The sequence below is a fragment of the Lepisosteus platostomus genome, chromosome 13 (genome assembly GCF_059453375.1).
Source record: "Lepisosteus platostomus isolate fLepPlt1 chromosome 13, fLepPlt1.hap1, whole genome shotgun sequence".
Taxonomy (NCBI): Eukaryota; Metazoa; Chordata; class Actinopteri; order Semionotiformes; family Lepisosteidae; genus Lepisosteus; species Lepisosteus platostomus.
In genome coordinates this window covers 16368698-16390109 of record NC_142623.1, presented here as the reverse complement: position 1 = coordinate 16390109, position 21412 = coordinate 16368698, and the positions used below count along the sequence as shown (strand labels likewise).

Genomic DNA, 21412 nt, shown 5'->3' with positions numbered 1-21412 from the left:
ATTACATGCCTGCAAGCTACTGTCCAAGTGCATTGTCTAATCAGGAGTTCATTAAACAGCTATATCCTCCACATCTTCCTGATTTTGTTCTCGGTTCACAGTGGCTGTAGCATCGTTTGTGTCCCAGGAGGCTGATGATCAAAAGAAGTCGTTGGCTCTCTGGCTTTTCTGTCTGAGCTGTCTGGCCTCTGAGATACATCCTCTCTGGAAGTGTGGGCTTGGTCATGAAAGCTCTGAAAGCATTCAGCTGAACAAACATTTTTGCCAGACATATCTGCTCGATAATGTAATGGCTGTTTTTAGGATAAGTTTGTGCCTGCTATGGCTGTAGACTACTTAGAGTCAGCTGCCAAAATATGTATATTTAGCCCACACAGTTGCTTCGTCTCCTAATTAAACTCAGGCACGGGCGAAGTATGTTGTGCTCCTCTTACCAAACGGGGAAAATCTCAGCAGTTCCAATAAGAATGAAGGTATCTCCTCCTCCAATCGGCACTAAGATCTGAAAGGTGCTTTTCTAAGACAGCTGTGCGTAGCTGACTGTGTCAGATCCTGAAACCCTGTTTGAGATGAGTTAGAAACATGGCAATATGCAGGCGCTTGTGCGAGAGGAATTTCAAGCCAGCCCTCCTCCTTCAGTCAATGGCAGGAATCGGAGAGCTGGCAACTAGAGTTGGGGGGGGGAAGAGGAGCAGGTGGAGAGGGAGACATCATGCATGTGTGTACTTTGCCAACAAATACAAATATCAAAATTTGAACTTGATTCAGAGTCACAGGGGAGCTGGAGTCTATCCCAGCAAGCAACGGGCATGAAGCAGGGCACTCCCTAGACGGGACACCATTCCATCGCAGGGCAGACATGCACACACTTACACCTGGGCCTTATTTCCCAGAAACCATTGAACCTACCAGTATGTCTTTGGACTGTGGGAGGTTACTGGAGTACCAGAGGAAACCCATGCAAATACAGGGAGAACATGCAAACTCCACACAGACAGCACTCCAGGTCCAGAATTGAACCCAGGGCCCCAGCTCTACAAAGACAGCACCACTAACCACTATGCCACCATGCAGACCTGTATTGTACATATTAATAATTAAAAAAACTGCTTGAATTTGTTTAACACTCCTTAATCCAAGAGATCGATAAGCATATGATGTACAGGGGGCCTCAATTCAATATAAAAAAAAGGTTACGAACCCATATTACTTATTCGGTTGCTAAGACCTAATTCCAGTTAAATTATAACGAAATCTCATCCAGCTGTTTTTTGAAGTATTCAAGGAAATCTGTTTCTGCATCCCAACAGGGCAGTTTGTCCCACACCTCCACAACCGCCCTTGTAAAGACACTCCTTCTTGGTTTTTACCTTTGTCCTCATACCCTAGGTTCCTTCAATAGTCCTGAAGTAGCCCTCTGGGATATCCATGCTGATTCCAGTTAGGGTTTTAAACACATCTGCTACTGCAAGTGCCACCATAGATATGGTAACTCATTGCATTGAATATTTCTTGGAAACGTGTCTGTAGCTGTTGAGGAAGCACCCATGACTGAAAAGGAAGTTTTATTTGCAATTTCCATTTAGCGGTTCTCTGCTGCGGCTTCAGCGCAGAGGAATGTTTCCCTGTTCCAGATCGTGGGGATCTCTTTAAGAGCCTGCTGTTGTGAGTCAGGCGGGCTCCTCACTACTCACTTCAAACTGCGCTTCAAACTTGCTGAAAAAAAACTCGGCACCTTGTGAAATTACTAATAACTTTCTCTCTGCGCGTTGCCACAGCCTGTTGGTCTTTGCTCTAATTAAAAAGGATATTTAAAATCCAAGAAATCCATTCGTTTTCAATGACCCCCTTATTCTAACACGAGAGTTGTGGTGAACTGTCCCAGCAGACTGTGGGCAAAGGGCAGGTTTTTTTTTTAAAGAGAAAAAAAAAAACTTCATTTCTACAATGTAAACAGTTCTTACAAAGAGCAGAACTCTAACATAACATCTCTAACAATTTAAAAAGGTCTTAAAAAAGTGACCTTCCATTATCAATCGATCCATCAGGATTAAGGCTGGATTTGCACAACAGTCCCTCCAAGCCTCCCGGGTGGGATCTCTTGCATGGCTTTAAAAGCTGTTCTGGCTCTGAAACTGTACAGAGCTCACTGTCCTTTCCAGTGCTCCTTTGCCGTAGAGAAACCCCATCTGGCTGTGTTGCACTTCATTCTGCCTCTGAGGTTCACCAGGATCCACTCCTCCAGCTCCCTTGCTCCCACTCTGTGTTGTGCTGGATGAGAGTGTTTCTCTTGCTCCACAGTCCTTTAGGGACACCAGCAGGTACTGTGTCCCTCTGTCCAGTCCGGTCAGTGCCAGTCCAGCATACCCTGGGATACCCTGTGGACAGGATACCAGTTCATTGCAGGGCACTCACACACATACAGGGTGCAATTTAGAGATGTCAGTTAACATAGTTGTAATGTATGCTGTATGACTTTGGACAATGGGAAGAAACTGAAGCACCCAGGGAGAACATGCAAACACCTCACAGAAGGATCCACAGGCCAAACTCAAACCCAGAAACCGACATCTGTGCGGCAGCAGCACTGAACACCACACCATTTTTTCTTTCCTTGACAACTAATTATAATGATGATAATTGAAAATAACAGAAGGAAACTAGTGTACTGTAGCGCCCACCCTGACCAAGCCTTGTGTTTAAGGCTTGCGGGCTCAGGTGTGAAATGTTCGGCATCTTAGAGGTTAACACTGTTGACAGACAAGATTGCTCTGACAAGGAGAATGGGCAGGAGAGGGGGAGGGGGGCAGTTCTCCAGTCTTCTTTTGTTTAAAATCATTTTGCCGTAAAGATTAACTCGTCTCCTCCTTGCCCTCTGGGCCCCAGAGTTGTGAACTTTTCCACTCGAGTGTAAAAGGGCCACTGGGAGTGTACTAAACCTCCAGCCCCCAGAGCAGGATTCACCTGTCAGGTGTAACACAGCGTAGCATTTTAGCTGATATCCTATTATACTGTTGTGCTTTCCAGTGTAATCTGAAGCCAGGATGTGCCATTTGTACCTAAACTCTTGCGCACCTAAGCTGGTCGCACATCTCAATACAATGCTGCACTATGCTTTTCAATGTCATTTCATTGTGCCAGGAAATTTCCGTGTGCCAAAAGCTTTGTTTTTTTTAAGGTGACAGTTGCACAGCTGTCGTGTAATATGCAAACGGACGTGTGTATGAAAACGGGATGCAAAGCAAGAGGTTTTTTTTTAAAACTCGTTCCCTTTAGGGCCACTCAGAGCCAACATCTGTGCCACCTCACGGGCACAAGCGGCATGATCACAGACTGGCAAACTCCAAGCCTAAAGTCCTAAATCCTGACCTCAAAAAAAGATGGTGGAAGTGGCACCTGTCCATATATGATCATGTGACTGATGCGTAAAGACGGTATACAACCTCCTCTTTTCCAGTCCAGGCTGCTCCTTAAGCTGCATTAATTACTTAATTACCTAAGGTCTTTTAAGTCAATACTGTGGCAGAGCAGTAGATTCGGACAAGGTGAAGATCCTTGCCTAAAACACATTTCCCAGAATGCTGTGTGGAATGAGCAGCTGCCGTCAGTCACCCGATAAATTTTCCTGTTCCAACTGTCTGATGCAGTGTCATTCCCACCTGTGGCTGTTCATCCTCAGCTGAGGTTAGGAGCTGTTTAATCGCAGGGAAGCCAGTTATTGGCATGTTGAGGAAAGGCTGCATTCTGAAGCTGTTGGAAATAATGCACTTTAACTCGGGTTCAATTTTTGAAACCAAGAACTGAGTTTAGAAGAAAAAATTTGAACCAACAAGTACATTTGTTACTAGCACTGGTGATTTAGGGTCAAGCTTGAATAAAAACCAGTAGACATGCAGTAGACACAGTGAAAGCCTTTGTTAGCTGCACTGCTGGGAAGTCCCCAAATTGATTCTCGATTGCTTAACTGAGCAGGTGTTGATGATCACATTAATTAATAAGGATCCATTGGAAAAAGGCTTGAACAAGAACAGTACTGTACTCCAGAAAGCTAAGTGAAAAATCAAACATCTGCATCGCAGAGCCAAAAGACAGCTAGACAAAAGGCGTTTTATGACCTTGTTCCAACATGTAACAGTATTTTATGACAATTTTAACTTGTTCCACGCCTTTAGACAGTGGCGATTTAATGGATACCTATGAAACCTTCTCCCATAGGAGGGGCAACAGCATGCATTCTTTCAAATAACAACAGAATAACCAGCTTTGCAGCCTGATCTCATCTGATCACATCTGAGCAAGGCTGGGCCTGCTCAGTGTTGGGATGAGAGACATCTAAGGAATGCTGCTGTAAGTGGACCAGTAGGTGGTGCTTCTAATTCTTGAGCAGAATTTCCAGAGCTTAGGCCCAGTTTGTGGGATAGCAGACACTGAGGTTCTGACGACTCGCTCATTAAAGATCCCTGCAGCACTGTTCATGAGAGCTGGCCTACTAACCATGGTGTGCTGGCTAAATTTCACTTGAGGCTTGTTCAATCCAGCTAGAAAAGTAACATTTTGCCCTGAACTCAACTGGTGAAGGAATTGCTCAGTTCTGCACCTGATCTGCTGTGCTGTGGGGCTGATTGCAGCCTTTCATTGGTTGATGCAGCAAGTCCTCTCATGCATTTGAAGTGCTTTGAGATGTAAAATGCTATGCAAATATTAAAGTGAGCAATTATTAAAAACAACTGTAGAGCAAATCTCAAACGTAAGTTGTGTAACTTGTGAGGGCAATAAAAATGGAGTAATGGCCTGGGCTTGGCGCTGGTATCAGGGTGGTTAAATCCCAGGGGACACACTGAAGTAGTGTATTTACACATGGTCCTTCACACTGCATACCTGGGTTAAACGCCCTGTTGTGTAAAAGGGTACAAATGCATGTCACTTTAGATGAGGGCATTAAGTAATTAAAATACACAGTGGTTTACAGTTTAACTGCAGGCTAACTGTCACTGCCTCTGGCTCTGATAATCATTCAGCTTCCTTTCTGTGGCTCTTATCAGACAGATGTCCAATCAGCCGCAGGTCTGTGGATTCCAGTATCCAGTATCTCCCCTCCCCAAAGTTCACTCCCCCTCCTCTGTCCTTTCCTCAGCAGGCATTTTTGGGTTTTGGTCCAATAGTGATAAAAGCCCCGAAAATAATCTGCTAGCGCCATATTTTTGTTATAGTTGCCGAAGTCAGTTGGAAACAAATTCTCCCGAACCACGACCCGTTTATGCAGCGGGACCTTTACCGGAGCAGTCTGAGCGCAGTGTTGTGTTAAGGGGCACAGCAGCTGTGTCCCACCCTGGATTTAAACCTGCAACCTTCCAGAGCCGAGAATACTAACCATTACACCGTGAAACCCTTATCATCCCATGCTGATCCAGTGATTTGCAGATTGGGGGGGGGGGGGGGGGTCCTCAAAGATGGTCTAAAGGGGATCTTCAGAAACAAAGGAACACTTTTCACCCCTAATCTAGTTCATTTTAAAAGAATCTCACTCCTGGCGAAAGTTAACGGAGGACCTGTTGACTTGGATCAAACCCATATTGTCTGCTTGTACTTGTGTATCTTGCGAGTAAGGATTGCTTGGAAGAGAATCCCCTGGACAGAAAAAGGTGTGCTGATCTAATGGGCCTGCTGAAAGGCTCTGTTTGTACACGCAAAGGCGCGTTTAATCATTTCATACGTTTGCTTTTTTGTGTAGGACTCCTGGTTTGTCTGTGGTTTTGTCTAACAGCTGGGGATCGGGGAAGGGGGGCAGCTAAGCCACTTCTCACCATTGTTTTGTTCTAGTAGTGTTTTTGTTGAAGTAGTGTTTTTTTAAATCGTCCTTTCTTTGCATGACATTGTAAAGACCCACCAGCTCTGGACCGCTGGCATTGTTCGATAAGCAACGCCATTCATTCCGTTTCTCCCCCCCCCCACCCACAATCGTTTTCTGGGAAACGCAAACAACAAAAAAACAAAACAATTCTCAGCCAAGTCCGCATTTCCCGGGACCGATGCACTGCAGTCTGAGCGAGCTGGCGCTCGTCAGTCAAGAGTTTGAGCGCAGCATTCAGCAAGCTCGCCAGGTGGGCAGCTGACACGAGCTCAGGTCCTACCCTGAACCTCTTCCCCAGCAGGAGGAGTCGGTAGTTTGCGAAGGCTCGGAACTTGCGATATATCAGGGCCTAAGTATGAAATGAGTTCATTTAGTTAAATCGGTGAATTCAGTTAAATGACCTTATTGCTGCTCTTCAATGTTGGCTCTTCGGGAGAGGAATATGAAATTTGTCCCGGTACACAGAGCGCAGATGAGGTTCGTGTGCTATTTCGGCCCAAGTTAAAGCGGCTTCGCTGCGCTGTGGCTCCGAAAACGGGTTGAGACTGGGAGGCCGTCTCGTGCACACAAGTGTTGTTCCTATTAAAATAAAACGGCTGTAGACTAATTTGTTCTCTTGTGTCCACAGAGTGGTTTGAGGTCAAGTGACACCTACAATTATGCAAGAAGAGGCGTTCAAATAGCAAGTCGAAAGGAAGTGGCGTCGGCATTTTTTTTCTATGGATATCACATGCGAACAATGACATCACAGGCCACTGGATCCGTTACACTTTCACTAGCTCAGTGCGTTACGATTATTATTTTATTTGAACGTTTTGCCTGTTAAAAGTTAAATGCCACTGTACAGGCATACATATGTAAGTTTTGCAGAAAACAAAAAACAGTGTTGAAGGAGTTGGAAGTGTTTCCTTCTCCACTCACGCTGGACACAGAACTGGCCCCCTCTCCCCCAACCTTTTCCCTCAAAAAAAAAAAACAGTTTTAGAAGGAAGAATGTTATTCTTTGCTTTGGTCGATTTCCAGGCAGTTTTTGTTTTCTCTCCCGGAGCTGCAGTGAGAAAAGTCAGACTTCAGAGAGCGCAGTACTCCCCGGTATTGGCAGCCTCCGTTCAGTAATGAGTTCCAGATCCAGATTTCGTTGGGGGCGGGGGGAGATGTGCACGAACAGTTTACCCCTCCATCGGTGCGGCCTCCCCCTCCCATCGATGACTCACCCCCCTCTCCTTCGCAAATCCCATCCTTTGCCCTCGCGCAAACAAGAGGGGGTTTCCAGCTTGAGCCTAATGAGCTCCAGGCCGACTATTTGCCGATCGCCCGTCTGAGGTCAAAGTTTAAAACGGGCACACGAAACCATGAACTGATAAAGAGAAGTGAAAGTACAAACAGATGTAATCCCGGAGCAGTTTTTTCCCCCTTTGTTATGGGGTTGGTTTTTGAATTGGAGCCGAAGACGTTTTGATTACATGTACAACGGCGGCTGCAGTCACATCTTTGGCGTGACTAACCGAAAAGATCTCAACAAACTCAACGCTGATGGCCGGTTTTCATTCACCCCCAAAGCCTTGTTCCAAAATGTCAGTGGGTTTAATGGTCTGCTCAGAATATCTATATCCAAAACAAATGGGGGTCACGGACTTGAGCCCTGTTATTATCAGCATTTCAGAAGTGCTGTTACTTTCAATCGGTTGTTAAGATCTGTAAAAAAAATACTAAAACTGAAGCCAAGCTGGCTTGGGTGTTTGACATACTATTCAGATCGCATTAAAACCCAAACGTGCGCTCCAAAAGCATTTTTTTTATGTGAACGCAGCAGTTTTATTAAACAGAACACCCACTTAAAGTTGCAGTTAGCAGAACAGCCACAGTAAGATTTTATTGCGCAATAAAGAATAAAACAAACGTAATCTATTTTCAAACTTTCCTCGGGAAGATAATGTAAATCTCTTCCGAATTCCTCTTTTTTTCTGGTAGTCGTGTAGCTCTTATTGCAGTCGGGGCCTTTTGTTTATGAAAGAAATACGTGCCATTTTGACGACCCCCCTAGGGAGGGATTCGGTTTGTGGAAAGAGAGGGATCAAAAGATGGATAACTGCCCACCCTTGCCACAAAAACACACACTCGGCCGGATCCACGCTTTCTTTTTTTTTGTTGTTATTTTGACAGCAGCTAAAACAGGATCCAACCCTAAATTATAACTATGGCTTGAAGGCAGCGCGTATTTCTAAAGGAGAAAATGCGTGTTCTGTGCTCACATTCGCCATCTTCTCCTTTCGGGAAGGAGTGGCGCTCGGGTGATGTTTGCTTTCCTTTGGGGTATCCTGCGCCGCAAGCTTCATTGGTTGACTGTTGTGTGTAGAAGGTGGGGTCGGCGTGTGATCAAACAGGTCCTAGGTGAGTTTTACCCCCCCCCCCCCCCAAAGTTGCCCAAACAACCCACAATAATCATGATGCTTGTGGTGCAATCTACAGCCGAAAATCCGTCCATCCTGTGATCGTGGTTCAATTTTACCCATAGAAGCCTTCATACCACAAAGATGTGTTGTGATGTCCATGATACTAGATGTTTAATACCAGACAACACATGGAAATGGAGCTTTAATCATCGTGCGGTTTTTTTGTGTAGTCGTTTTTCATTCTTTGGCGTAGCTCTAATCTGTGAACTGGACAATTCTTGCTATCCATCCATCCATTTTCTATCCGCTTTATCCAATTCAAGATTGAGAGGGAGTCTATCCTGGCAAGCGGTGGGCGCGAGGCAGGGTATGCCCTGGTAAGGCTGGTAGTCCGTCCATCACAGGGCACAGACAGATAGAAACACGCTCACAGCAGGGGCAATTCTCCCAGAAACCCATTAACCCACCAGTATGTTTTTGGACTGTGGGAAGAAACTGGAGCACCTGGAGGAAACCTACATGTACACAAGTAGAACATAAAGACTCCACACAGACATCACTCCAGGACCCCACCGCTGCGAGGCAGTAATGTTAACCACTGTGCCATCGTGGATCCCACAGTATATATTGTTGTATAGATTTGGCAGCTGGGAGTACCAGATACATTTTAAAAAGCAAAGGGTGAGATTTGAACCTGAAATCTCCTGAAATCATTTGAGCATTCAAAAACAGTGCTTTTGCCCATGGAGCTACTGTATCTTGGCTCCACAACTCTTGACAGTTGCAGAAATATGTACTGGGTCTAGGATCCACCTTGGTCCTCCACAGATATCCCCTGATAAGAGGTATTTTTATGGGTTGTGTGGGAAGCAGCTGTGTCCTCTATAAGGGCTCTTCATGCATCAAAGGTAACACACATGTGGAACACTCTAAGGCCAGGTGACCTAGTGAGTTGCTCTCCTGTGTATCTGCAGATAAGCTCATGGTGATGTCGAAATTATAAAGTTTCAACACCACATTGCAAGCAAGACATTGCTGATCTGGAATCGGTTCAATAAAGAAGAGCCAGGGCACATTCGTAGGCTTAAAGGAATGTTCTGCCGTGACAAGGTAAAGGAAGTGAACCTTTTTAACCCTGAACGGAGAAGACCATGAGGGCACCCGAATCCAGTAAGCAAAATCCTCAACATCAGGCACCGACATCGTTGGCCTAAGCGACTTCTTCCGAAACGACAGTGAAATCTCAAATCACAGAACACGAGTGGGAACTATGGGCAAGTACATTTTAAAAGTGAGAACAGGAGGTGTGGTGTTTTTTTTTACAAAAATAGTTGTGGGAGTGTGGAACAAGCAGCCTTAGTCATGTCAGCAGACCAGACACTGTTTTCTTTCAGGGAGCCGCCTGGCTTCTACAAGCCAAACAAGTGTGACGAGCCGAATGGTCTCTTCTTACTTGAAATCTTTTCTCACGATCTTATGTTCTTGCTTGCAAAGGTTGTTTGTGGAGGCGAGGAGACTGCTGCCTACGTTTTATTCCACAGAGGGTTAAAATCTCGTGTACAGGTTTCGTTCTGGGCTTGCTTGCATGCCTGTGCAGCACAGTGCAGACATGGGATCTGAGAAAGCCCTACAGGGGATGAAAAGGGATACAGATCAATGTTCATCGTTGGCGAGACCTGGGAAGAACAGGCAGCGAGTTTCAGGAAGCATTCGGAAGAGCTCCAGGGATGATTGTCTTCACCAGATTTCCTTTACGGGAGCTGAGTTACTGCTAAAATTCCTTACATGGTTCTTTAACTCCCTATTTGGTGGTGGTGGTGGGGTGACAGACTACCCATTCATACATACTACTGCCTGGTCGAATAATCCGACTCTCCTGTTCACCTCCACTGATTCCAGGGATTTGGGAAATTTACTCAGCACCAGAATTTAACACCAAATACTTGACTCTTGTTAGCCTAAAAAACTGACTTCAAATGAAGGAGGCAGAGCGGGATGTTTTTCCTCCTAGTATAACATATTGGTTCCTGAAGCAAAACCAGGTTTCATGTTCTGGGTTTAGTGTGAGGACTAAGGTGTCAAGAGCGCAAGGACTGAGCTGTTCAGATGTCTTGCTGGACTCAAGGCTGTTCATTTGTACTAAATCCAGTGAGCTCTGAGAAAAAGCTGCAGACTGCTATGTCTTTCTAGCAAAAAAACTCCTGAAAAAGATGCTCTTATCCTTGTATGTGCATGTCCGTCTCTAACATTGTGGTTCTCTTTTGAGCTGATGAATGAAACATTTTGAGCTGGTCCAGATATATTGGGAGTTCATGTCATAGTTTTCCGATGGGAAGTGAAGTCCCCTTGGGACAAACCTACGGGCACTGAATAAACCGTGATCCAGCTTGCCATGAGGATCAGAACTGTGATGTCCTGGTTGAAAGCATTGAAGAATTTCCTCTGGCTGTAGGCCGAGCCTCCATGTGTTTAGCACCAGGTGATGAGAGTTTCCGCTTTCCCATTCCCAGTTTATCTATAGCACAGCATTCTCGCCTGGATCTTTTCCCCGTTCCCTCGGTGCAGCTAAGGAAAGAGGATGGATAGATGACAGGGATATCTCTTCTGTATCTGGAAGAGCTTTCTTGGTTTGGATCACAAACATCTGATGCGTGCACAGGGGTCATCTTGCAGTTGGGGCAGCCTGGCTGTTAACTCTGTTAGATCTGCGCACTGTTTTTCCCCACAACATGGGAAGGTGTGTCAGAAATCTTCATTCCGTTACTTCCAAGTTACTGACCTTTCTTGCACTCATCTCCACGTCTGCCATGATATACTAGAGTAATCGTTTGTAAGGGGCCTGTAGTGTGTGCAGAATTTTAAGATTTGCTGAGGCTAGAACTAAACAAAGTCACATTGTTGTAGTTCAAGCATTGTTTTTTTTTTTTGGAAGTACAATTACATGTTAATCCATTTTCCATATTTTCTGCTGTTCCTTCGCCACAGCTCTTCAGGGAAATCTTGGTAATAATTAGGCTTGCTTATTTTAAACCAAAATATTACTAGAGGCACTGGAACAGAATGCTTCTGTGGTATGCATCCGATGGTGTTTTTATTGAGAACCATTTAGAAACGCAGGGCTGAGCCAGCCCGCTTTGCTTACCTACCCTTTTGACTGCCCTTTTGAGGTCACACAGGGTTTCGTTCACATTTCAGATGCTCTGTTACTTCTTACTGAGCCCGGTTTCTAACCATTTCTTCCAATTCATGGTTGCGTGTAAGCAGGAGCCTGTCCCAGCAAGCATCGGGTGCAAGGCAAGGTACCTCCTTGACAAGACACCAGTCCGTCGTAGGGCAAACACAGACACAAACACACTCGCACCAGGGCCAGTTTGCACAGAAGCCAATTAGCTAACCAGTATGCTTTTGGACTGCGGGAGGAAAGGGGGAAGGGGTTGTCTCCGTCCCTGGGAAGAGCCACTGTGAGCCACTCTGTGACACAAGCACGGCTCTGAATGCAATGGGCTTCACGTGCCAGAAACATACTGGATTGCAAGATAGATTGGGGCCTGCTTGGGAATGTTTAGTCTAAGGGATTTTAATCAGATGCTTCAGAAGGAAAAGGAGCGACTGCTGGGACAAGTGGTTGCTGTTGAGCGGCAATAAACACTGATCTTAAACAACTGTCTTTGTAAAAACCTTCATTTCTCTTGTTTTAAAGTGCTCTGCGGTTCTCCAGAGTGTCACACAGTTTACCTGGGCAGGCAGATTAATGTGTGAGATGTCAATAGGATGGGTCATTCTGTGTATACACGATGTCCCACAGAGTGAAACAGAACACGGTGCATGGTTACCCAGAAACACAGCACATCGGCTGGCTCCTCAAGTCTGCCTGCTTCTTTTTCTACCAGTATGAAGCAGTACCTTTTTTGGTAGTGACCTGGAGGTGTGAAACAATGCTTAGCACATTAAAAATTGATTTACCGATTAAAGCAGTCTCGCTTATAAAAACATTGCCCCCCCCCTCCTCCCCCAGTCAAATAAACTCTCTCTTAGTCACAGACAATGTGTGGTTGGGCTACGGGAGCAGGAAGCAGACTTTTCATCTTGCACCCTGGCCAAGTTGCATGGAGGCACAATGCTGGGGCCCTGGGTTCAATTCTGGACCTGGGATACTATCTGTGTGGAGTTTGTATGTTCTCCCTGTGTTCATGGGAGTGTCCTCCAGCTGGTCGGGTTTCCCCCCACACTCCAAAGACAAGCTGGTAGGTTAAATGGAATCTGGGAAAACTGTCTGGTGTGTCTGTGTGCACCTTATGATGCATCCAGGGCCTATCCTGATTGCAACCTCCTGTTGCTGGGATGGGCTCAAGCCCCAGATTCTGCACTGGACAAAGTGGTTAGAAAATGGCTGGTCAGAACATCTCCTGCAGATCACAGTCCTGGTGAAAACTGGTGGAGGTGCTGGAATTAACAGTGCTACCATCTTCATCACAGCCTCAGCCCAAGACGCCAGCTGCAAGATGCAAGAATGGGATCGCCTTGGGTTGCACATACACCACAATCTCACTGAACACATCCTCATCCTAGTAGAGACCTCACGTGTTATTTGGTGGCATTTCCTATTTTTTGTCCAGTGAGTGCGTGAGCAAATATTACAAATCGCCAGCACGCAGATTACGCAACATATATTGTTATTGTATCGGATTTGTTTGGCATTTTTGCAATGGCGTTTTTCAGACCTGAGAAGTTTTAGTTTCATGCAGATATGGATCAGGCTGATCTACAATCTAGGTTAAGCAAATGCTTTTGTCCTCACTGATCCACTGACTGTCCAAGGTTCTCATCCGATCAATCCTGATGACTGGCTGAGTAACTTTGCACTGTATTGTCTTTTTCAAATTGCTTATCTGCTCAGTATACCGCTACACACCTTACAGTCAGAATTCACCGATAGTGAGAGCACTGGGTGCTGACAGGCCAGGACTGTGGATCAACCCCACAGGGGATCCTTCCTGTAGCAGCAGAGCTATTCCTGACATGATTACTGCAGTGGACGTCTGCTCCCAGACTCTCTCCCACTCTCTCTTCTGCAAATCTCGGCTTCATGGGGCGCCGATCACTGAGCCTGCTCAGACAAGCAAGGCACCTCTCCCACTCTGGAAAAAGACTAATTCTGCGATGTATTTCTTTTTTTCAAAAGAAAAATCCTGTGCCTTTCATCTTTTTGATACAGGGGGTGGAGATGTGGGGGAAAATGAGCAGTAGCGGATATTTCAGCCTCTATCTTGAACGTTACATCTCTAACCGGCTTTTCATCACGGGGACGGTAAAATTAGCAGAATATCTCCAAAACGTATTTTTCTAGTGGAGCGTGTCACAAGGCAGGAGGCAGCAGGAGGTAGGACCCTGTGTGTGGCTAACTCCAGTGGAGTCTGGTCGGGAGGTAGATCGAGTTCCAAAACAGTATGGTACCACAAACGAGAGGCAAAGTCGAGGTCAAATGGATAGAGCTGAGTCGGTAGCCAAAAGGTAACATAGACGATAGACGAGACTAGCAACTGGTTTCAGAGCTCAGGGAGGAGACCTGAACAGTGAGCGAGGTAGAAGGGGAGAGTGAGGGTTTAAACAGTGTGTGGTGTTAATTGGTGCGTGGGCATTTAGAGTGAATAGAGCTTGTGGGAATGCTGGAGCGCTTGCATGCTTGCATGCGGTTCGTGACAGAGATTGAATCATGGAAGTAGAACCCCTAGGCAAAGAGTGTCTGTTTTGTGCCTCCTTCCAAGTGCAGAGAGGTTCTATAACCTAACCTGCTGAGCTTCAAACACAGGGAGCTGTACTAGAGCTGCAGGGGACGGCCTTCTTGCACTCGCTTCCAGGCTGGTACCCCTTGGTCACTGCAGGTGAGCTTTGCCAGCACTAGTAGTCTGTACGTGTAGCACAGCAGTGAGGCTTCTGAATTACTCTGCACGGTGTAGTTTACTGCCCTGATCCAGACTGAGCTCTGTGAAGGGGGGGGGGCCTCAATCAGCACCAACAGCGTGGCGTCTGAGCTGCTTCCGTTCCAGAGATATAGCGCCTTCTTGTCCCGGGGTGTCACGTGACTCTTGTCGCCATTGTGGGGGGGGGACTGAGTGACGACACATTCTGGAAAAAAAATGCTGCAACTCTGGACCGAAAGCAACACAAATACTACTACAGTCAACACTGCAAGGCAGCACAAACGTGTTTTTTCAGAACCAAACAATTTATTAGTAACTAGAGCAAATACTAAAAATGGACCATGCCTCTGTTTAACAGTGGGGCATTACATCTCTTGCCAACACTGTGCAATGTTAAGTATTTTAAAGTGCCATAGCATCTGGAAACAGATGAAAGATCTCACTTAACAGTGATTGACATCAGTTCACAGCAGTTTGTAACTTGAATAAGCAGCTAACATGAAAACGAATTACCAATGCTTAAGGAAAAATACCTACAAATATACAAAGCTTCCATCTTCAAACTCCATCGGAGGCGGATCCACAGTCGGCTCGCTCACTGGCTGCGAGAATGAGTCCAGTTCTGCGGACCAGTTGTCGCTGGGTCAGGTCAGAAGTGTCAGCTGTATATGCAGTCCTCCTCTTCCGCAGTGGGCGGCACTGCCAGCCCTGCCAGGCAAACAGATGGGGTGGGCTCCAGTGTTTGTGCTGTTTGTAGGGGGGGCCATCTCCACGGAGCTCAGGTCTGAAGATGCCATGTCGCAGCAGGGTGTAGGCCTGTGTCTGGTAACTGTAGATACGTGCCGGATTTCCCATGAGGCACTGTAGGCACGGTGCCTAGGGCCTATGATGGAGGGAAACATAAGCGACTAACGAAAACCAGCTGAAACAATGTGCTTGCGATCGATTCTAGGTGCTCCAAATCTAGTGGCTGTTCTAGACACTAGAAGTATAGAAGTGATGGTCACTTGACTCGCTCCATCCCTCACAAGGTTTAGCGTTGGAATAGTTTAAATTGAATCATGTAATCGACGCGATTCAACTGGCATTTACCCCTCTTTTTGCATATTTCGGAGTGAAACTGCCCAGGGCCTACGAACACCAAAATACGGCCTTGGCTACATGCCATAACCAGTCAAGAAGAGGTCAGTCTCAGAAACAGGCAGCGAGGACCTGCGTTTTCTCTCTGAATTCCTCCTATGTGGGTGCAGCTCTTTTTTGTACAGACTGCTTTGTGTTTTATCCTGTCCCAGACCTAAGTGGGAGGGTCCTCCTTGTCTGGCAGAGAGAAGCTTGGCAGTGACTACTAGCCATCATGCAAATTGTATTTTTGCATAGGCACACCGTGGCGCTAATTAATGTTTTGCACTTCTTGTTCTCGCTTACCTCTTTGTACGTGGTGTCATGCACTGCACAGTGCGTCCTGTCATTTTATTGTGAGTAATAGCGGTTAATAATCTAAAGAGTTAAAGAAGGCTGACTGGACTCCTGATGCAGAGGACCAGAGTGGGGAGGAACTTGTGACCAATGTCATGTTGCTTACCTTACCTGCAATATACTCTACCATGTGCTGTGAATAAGCTTCTGTCATGTCCTATGCAATAACTAAATACAGCGTGCATGGTACGCGGGGGAGGTATAGTTAAAAGTAAGACGCACACACTGTGGTAAAACCAAATCAGATGAGATGTTGAGCAGACCTACCGCGGTAATTAAAGTCTGTCTGCAGTCATCACCTCCCTTTTCATCTTAGCGCAGCCTGAAACGTGACTGGGCAGTGCACGCACAGCTCAGCCTAGGGGCACAGCGCCGTTTTCCTGCCTTTGGTGTCAGCACCGGTTTCTCACTTTTTTTTTCTCTCCCACCTCGCCCCATCTCGCGCTTGCACGCTAGGCTGCAGCGACGCGAGACCCCGGGTTCCTCTGCTCGCCGTGCCGCGCGGCCCCGTGTCGTGACGCCCGGGTGACAGACCACGCAGGACGCCAGCGTTCAGCGCTACGACCTGATCTCGGGTTTCCTCGCCACCCGAGAAGAGGCCGTTTGCGTAAAGCTGCGAAAAATGGATGCTTTGGAGTTTGCCCCTTTTGAAAATTATCGGTTATTTACACTGATTTTTGTCTGCATACATAAATAACACAAATGCATCATCTGCGCGCCATTATCAGAGGCCGAGAAAGGGCTGGCGGAGATTCTCCAACCAAGACATCAAAAGCGTTCAGTACCGGCCAAACCTCAGTTTGTAATCTCTATTTTCCCATTGCCCTCTCTGAGACCTTTCTGCCGGTACGGCTTCAGTGTGGAGAATCTGTACTAGTTAATTACTGAAAAATATCGTACTGTGAGCTATAAATGACTTACATGTTTGATATAAATGACAACTTTTTTAATAGAAAAAGGCACTGTCATTGCTATTAGCTATGCTAGTATGCTAATCAGACGATAAGCTTAATTACATGCAGGTACTGTAAATAAGGGAGATCTTTGTAAAGGTGAAATGTGACGCAGTGGTCAGCTTGTCGACAAAACCCGTTCTCGGTCCATCCTCCCGTTGGCTAATTGGATCACTGTGGGAAACTGGGAATAATACTTCCTGGGCAGGCCCTGCGCCCTCCTCGGCGCTGTCATTCCGCACTCCGAGGGGGCTGGGACGAAGAAAGACCCCACAGAAACACAGCAGACCCCTTAAAATGGGAGTAAGACGGTGCTAGCGGGGGTGTCCGTTCCTTCATGGAAAAGAAGAGAACAACCGTGTGCCTAAGCGTCTAAGTTAAAATCGGGACCCGACCTCATTCTAAAGGAATTTGAGGGGGATGACTCTTCCTCCAGCGAGCGCGTTTCCCCTGTATTTTCAGTCTCTTGCTGAGATGACGCGGTAAAGACGGGGTGCGTGCAGTGGGAAATGTTAACCATCCCACGGGATGCCAATTGCAAGGAAATGTGATGCTGCAGGTTTCCTGCAACGCGTCTTAAGGATATGCCCAATCGCCCATGATACAGTATAGATGAGCAGACGTGGATTTGTGTGGAAATTAGTGTAAACTATCTCCTTTTTCCTGGCTGAAGGGTCTGCCTGACACTGACACTGCAATCTGGAAGAGTCGCTCTTATCACAGTCCCCCCGCGACAGGGTTTGCATTTGAGATTAAGCACGTTTCTCCTGGACCGCACCCTTCCGTCGCTTCGTGTGATCGTGTGAATCACGGTCGTGTCACCCGAGAACACCGGCAATCACTTGAGATCTCGGGAATGACGCTAAAATACCTCTCTGTAAAGTATGACAATAAACGAAATGTCGCACACCTGCAAATGCTGCAGACAATCTCTTGGCACAAAGGAGCAGTGTGCCCTTTGCGGCTGTAGACGATTGCAAATCGCTGCTGACTCATTTGTAATGAAGGCGACCAGACGAAATAAAGCTCCGTCTCCTCAGCCGAGTGCAGTTGTCATGGAAACTGCGCGAGAACAGGTGGAGGTGCTTTGTGAGAGGCAGCGAGGACTGGCGCAGTGCGCTTGAGTAACGCAGGGCTCGTCGCTCACTGGTGAGCCGATCTTTCCCTCGTATTACCGGGGTCCGTAATAGCTCCCTTTGAAGAAAAGCCTAGCTGGTCAGGAATGAGTCACACTTGTTGCGCGTAGGAGCTCTAGGCGTGAGAGTGTGCCTTCTCGGTATTCTTGCTCTGAAGGGGATTTTCTGCGGGAGGGAGGGTAAGCCTGTCTTTTCACACACAGTGAGAAAACTGAGGCGATATAAATACCTATAGTGCCCATTTTTTTGCGTTAGATAAAGATATATCGGTCTTTAACACAGTTTCACAACACAATGCATTTTTAAATTCGGACCCACCTCGAGACGGAGTGCAGTTCTCCAGTTACTCTCGAACCACTTAGTATACATGTCAGAAGGAACTGCCTCAAGATTTGCCTGCTGCGTTTAAGTCGGATCCGTTTTGTGCTTTGGAGTGTAACGCGAACGTGTTATCTCAAGGATCATGTTTGATAATACAGGTGTTGTTTTCAGTTCTTCTATCGCTGTTTAGGTATTAAAAAGCTGCTTGTACAGAAGCGTAAAAATAGATGATAGATGAATAATTTAATTATAATCAAAGTGTTAGTCACTGACATTAGTGATGCATGATTAAGTGGGGGAAACACGTCCATACGCTTGACCTGAAACGGGACGTTTTCACATTGAGAATGATATAGACCGTCCTCTTATCAATTACTTTTTTTTCTGGAGATCTTTTTTTTTTTAATTGAAGAAAATTACGTTTAAAGCGAGGGCTACCCTGCATGTGTTACGATGTTTTCTATTTTCGGAATGGGCCAGCGTGTCTTTAAAAGGAGAGATGATTACGTCTGAAATGGAAACTATGGAACTAAGCGGCGTCCATTTGGGGATATTCTAATATTCATTCCCTCGCTGAGCGCGAGATAAGGATTCCTCTTCGAGAGCCGGAGTGCGGGAACGGGGGTGATTCTGAACAGGCGTGTCGAGACTTTAATATGAGTTTTTTTCCACGCAAATACCTCCACGGTGGGCAGAAAAAATCACACGTGCTTTTGTTTCAAGACCACACACGATAGACTAGGCTTCTTGTGCCTTCAGTTTTTTTTATGTTCCTTGCATTGTCTTAATCGCAGGCTTACATGATTATAGTGTGTACGCGAGGAATGGTGTTTAAAGTTGAATGGGATGATTTGGAATCATCATCAACCCTACACCAATTTCAGAACTGCCCTCGTTGAGGTCTGTTTGCTGACATATAACCAATTGGAACCTCTCGCCGAGGGAAAACAGACCACCCATTGCTGTTGTAGCATCGAGCCCATCAAGCTGGTGGTTAGTAGTTGATCCTGTAAAATGTTAAGAGGATCAGCTTCAATAGCATGGCTGGACTTCTTGTTCCACACTCCCACAGCTCTTTGTGTAATAAGGTGCCTCCTGTTCTCACTTTTAAACACGCTTCCAAGTTTAAGGGAGACTGCATCAGGTTCTGTGTGCAGAACAATACACCGAAACGAAACAACGAAGCAAAAGCCTATACACAAGCAAATACATCATATTAAATAATACATTCTGCAAAAAAACTGAGATTAACAGCTCACCTGACACGATGACAGATACTAGTGTCCCCCAACTACACAAACTACAAAAATCTTAACCCTTTTCCACCTTCTGAATTTGAAAGCATCTTCTCAGATTGTAACATAAGAACAGTGTAGGCGATATGGAACCAATATTTAATCAATTCAATAAGAAGGTACCTTTATACAAGATTCTAAAGGGCTCCTCGATCCCCAAGCGTTGCTGTACAGCAGGTTTTATAAGTCTTTAAATCTCATCTTCTCAAGAACAAGGGAAGAGCCCAACTTGTCCAATTAGTTTAACCAAATCAACAAGTTCACTACGTGTCTTGCATCAATAGAGAAACCTACAGAAAGCAAGACTACACGTAGCCTTTTTTTTCTGTGTCGTGAGTACAGTTCAAATATCGTGTAAAGCATTTTTGTAGAGGTGCAAGTACGTTATTGGTACTACGGTTGGATAAATCTCGATGCATGCTCTACAGTATGTGTGGTTTAATGTGGTGCCAGCTGAGGATCTATAGCGATGCTGTGGCCCCTTCGATGCGGGTGGAAAATGTGGGCCTGTTCTACAGGCATGGTCTTTGCAAACAACAACAGAAAATGGGTTACATAAACCTTTTGCGTTTCTCGTATTATTTGATCAACTGCGTTAGATGAGCACTGAGCGCTGTCGCAAAGCCGAAGGCGCGTTCAGCCCTTCACTACTCTTCGGACTGGAGCAATGGGTGAGAAAACCAAAATCACTATTTTTTTCCGAGTGTAGAAATCTATCGCTTCCTCTTTTTTTTCATCTGAAGCTGAGGGTTTAAAGCCAGTATTAGAGGAGGCTTTTGCAGAAAAGCAAACCTGTTAACCACCAGAAATGTACGCGGCTTTTTTTCTTAATAAAAGCACTGTGGTTTTCTGGGTGGAGTGCTAGTTAGATGACACCTTTGCATCGTGTGTGAGCAAATACGATGATGTTTGCAGAAAATACGACAATAAAACCAGAAAATGTGTATATTGTTGTATGCTGTATACAAATGCAAAGAGACACAAACTACACGTTTAGTACACGCAGAACTTTAAATACCGTTCAACAAGATTGTTGAAAATATAATAGCGGTGTTAAAAACGATTTTTTTAAATTATTAATTACTCAACAGAGCTTTTCTGAATTAACGATTCTAGTATCAACTTAAACAAAACAAGATAATTTCATAAGTAACTTTAAAACTAGGAACGTTTAGCAGTTGAAAAGAGACGTCTGCTTAATAAAAGTATTGGTTCAGTCCAGGAACCGCTTTGAATCCCTTCAGAGACCTTGGCATCGCCATTAGGAAGCGCAGTGCCAGACCTTTACATGGTTAAGGTGTGAACAGCAGAAGGCATTAACTAACTGAAACTGGGTGAATTGTGTTCCTATTGGTTTTACTGCAAATAAAAAAAGATTCTCCTTTCTTGATTTGTTCTGGCAGCATCTACTTTTAACATAGGAAACAATGATAAAAAGAACTCCTCCTTAAACCTGTATTAATAGCGGGCCCTGCTGTGGTTTCGAGGTCTTTGTAGTCAGAGCAATGCACAGCAAGGGAGCAACAGAGAGGTGAGCTTCATCGCTCTTCCCCAGGAGGGAAGTAGAAGTGGTCAGGGTGGCGCGGGGGAGTTTTTCTTTGACTAAACTTGGGCCGCATTTCTCAGAAAGGGCTTCCAAGCCCTATGCACGCGGCCTGCCAGTAGATTCCTCCGCAGGGCTAAAGCCATCTTTTTCCCGACTGAGAAAGCAGAAGGCCCGAGTCAGCACACAAGGCTGAATCCAGGCTTTCAGTGCTTTAGCTTTCCATTCAGTTCGATCACAAGTCATCAGCAGGCCCTCCGAGAGCTCAGATGAGGCCCGGGCCATTTCACACTGTGAGGCCCCCTCACTGTTTGGAAAGAGGTGTAAAAACAAATCATGTTCATGTAAAATTGTATCAATGTTTTGTTTTATTCACAGAATGTATTATACAACCAAAAAAAACATAATGATTGCATAATCGTATGTGTATGACACCCAATACTTCGTGGAGAAAAGCGTGGGAGGATTAAGGCGGTCATTTTGAAACTCCTAAAGAAGGGTAGATTTGGCACTGAAAGGGGGA

The 21412-nt window shown here is 45.7% G+C and overlaps 1 protein-coding gene and 1 long non-coding RNA gene across 2 annotated transcripts in view; one reads left to right on the top strand and one right to left on the bottom strand.

The window, feature by feature from the left end:
- Positions 1-784: 784 nt before the first annotated feature.
- Positions 785-19766, bottom strand: LOC148650077 (uncharacterized). Its single transcript, XR_015926019.1, has 3 exons — positions 19470-19766; positions 14703-15048; positions 785-2378 (listed from the first exon to the last, which is right to left on the bottom strand). It is a non-coding gene; the product is annotated as an uncharacterized LOC148650077 (long non-coding RNA).
- The window catches only part of fdx2 (ferredoxin 2), a 40351-nt gene continuing 36376 nt past the window's right edge, over positions 17438-21412 (top strand). Inside the window, exon 1 of the mRNA XM_088603523.1 lies at positions 17438-17743. The gene's annotated coding sequence lies outside the window, so the exon portion shown is untranslated. The remainder of the gene's footprint in view (positions 17744-21412) is intronic.